A 2131-nucleotide genomic window follows, 5' to 3' on the forward strand; every position below is an offset into this window, starting at 1 on the left:
CTTGGGCATCAACCGGGTGCTCTCGGCCCCTCACCTACCTTCAGGTCCTCCAGAGCCGCGGAGGCTGCTGAGGCTCCCGCGACCCCCTAACTGCTCTCCAGCCTGCGCGCTCGCCGAGCCTCAGCCGCAGCCTCCCCGGCTGTCACCCGCAGCCCCGCAGAGTGTGCCTGGGCCGCCTTCCCATGGACACGAATGGGGGAGGGGGGGAGGTAGCAGTGGGAGGAGGACACAGTTTGGGGAACGAGCGAGGTGTTTTCCGAGTCCGAGTCCTCCGTTAGTGGTTGGGAGCCGGTACTATTCCTAATTGGGAGCCCAAAGCGCCCCCCTGTAACTTCTTTATAGCTTACCGGGTTTAGCTTCAACTTCGCTCCCAGGTTCCCTTTCTCCCGCCCCTCTCCAATGCCACTCACAAATTCCCCCTCTTCCTATTGGTCAGAGGCACCCGAGGCGCGGCGCTCATTGGCCAATCGGGGTGAGTGACGCGAATGCTCCCTGCGCCTCCTCCCTCCTCCCTGCCCACCTCCCTCCGACGCGACTGAGCTCCCGGCTCGGGTCCTACAGTAAGGCTGGCAGCTCCGCTCCTAATGAGCCCCGGGCGCGGGGTCGCCGCTGCCCCGCTGCCGCCGCCGCCGCTCCAAACCCTGAGGCCTTCCGCGTGCCGAGTGACACTCGTGCTCCCTAGACTCGGGTGTCAGCGCACAGCGTGCGGCCTTGCCGGCGCTGGCTCGCCGGGGGCTCCAGGAATGCTTGCGATAGCATCCCAGACAGTAGCCAGGATTTCCCCACGGCTGCGCGCCTCATGCCTGCAGGACCGGGTGAGGGAGAACGACGCTGGACTTTTTTTTTTTTTTTTTTTTTTAACCCTGACACCACTGTGACAAAATTCATCGCCAGATGAAATAAGTACCCGCCTTTAATTCGAAAAAGGGTAGCTTTTTTTTTTTTTTCAAAATGATTCGGGTTTGTGGCTGATACAAGACGAATGGGTCTGCTGGGCAGTTTCCTACCGGAACCAGCGAGTGGGTAGTCAGATGAAGGATGTGATAGAAGAAGCCCAGAATGTTCGAACAACTGATGTACATATAGACGTCTCACAGAGTTACTATCTAAACTGTTGGGACAACTCTGCGGGTTTTATTTTGAGATACAAAAGACCAGCACGAGTGTTCCTTCTACAGAGGACACAGTAACTGAGCGAACTTGTAAGGTGTACAGCTCAGTTTTCAAACGAACTGTTTTCAAAGTACTGTTTCTGGGGGAAAACTGTAGTTTAAAGACCCTCCTGTTTTAAGCGCCTTCTCTTTCAGTCATCTCATCAGAGGCAATGACAGATCGCAATTAAAAAGAAAAAAAAAAAAGGCTAAGTTTACCTTAAGACAATGAAAGCTCACCGACTTCTTCCCGGGCTTCACCCGCCTTAGAAATCAGCAATGCACCAGAAACCGTGCGCCCCGCTCCTTTTGCCTCTGAAAAAGTAAATTCTTTGAAGAGTCGTGTGCCATCCTGATACTTGGTTCACCTTTAAGAATGTCCATTGAAAAATAAGACATCTGTCGCCTCCTTGTCGCTGCTTCCCAATGGCAGTAAGGACATTGGGAGCTCCTAGGACAATGGGAAACGTTCTGGGGTGTGAGGAATAATTACACATCTGAGCGACACCTGGAAAAGGGAAAGGAAACGAACTAAACTAAGACTGTAGGTGTTTCAAAACTGGAACCACCTAACAGGGTTATAATCCAGAAAGGAGTGGTTTCCCCAGTGGTTGTGGCCACTTAGAGGCCTAGCTCTGGGTGGGCTCCGGATCGTAGTCCATCTAATGATACACTGTCAATGGCAGGTAGAGATATCCTGTGGCTCTCATCAAGATTCCAAAAAGGCCAGATAACGTCAAGTTTCTTATTGGGGTGGTGGTGGCAATGGTGAAGGCGGCAGCGGTTAGCAGCGGTGTCTGAAAAAAAACCCGTTCGTGACTCCCTTTTCCAATAAACCGGCCCAAAACTCAGGATGAGAGCAGCCACCAAACTAAACAGTGGTAGGTACCTTAAAGTTAAGCAGCGGTTTTCTGTTTCGACTGTGCCCTGGACAGGATTTGTGCAGCCTGCCTTTACTTCACACCCCATCTCTACTTCAA

General features: G+C 53.0%; 1 protein-coding gene across 2 annotated transcripts in view; it reads right to left on the reverse strand.

Moving 5' to 3' along the window:
- Positions 1-1795, reverse strand: part of Sim1 (SIM bHLH transcription factor 1) — an 88424-nt gene extending 86629 nt beyond the window's left edge. Inside the window, exon 1 of one of the 2 annotated variants that reach the window (XM_031346620.1) lies at positions 1371-1795. The gene's annotated coding sequence lies outside the window, so the exon portion shown is untranslated. Of the gene's footprint in view, positions 1-38; positions 296-1370 lie in introns of those variants that run through there. The other variant, XM_031346619.1, reaches the window with a different exon arrangement.
- Positions 1796-2131: the final 336 nt, after the last annotated feature.

Source organism: Mastomys coucha, unplaced genomic scaffold, assembly GCF_008632895.1.
Source record: "Mastomys coucha isolate ucsf_1 unplaced genomic scaffold, UCSF_Mcou_1 pScaffold3, whole genome shotgun sequence".
Classification (NCBI taxonomy): Eukaryota; Metazoa; Chordata; class Mammalia; order Rodentia; family Muridae; genus Mastomys; species Mastomys coucha.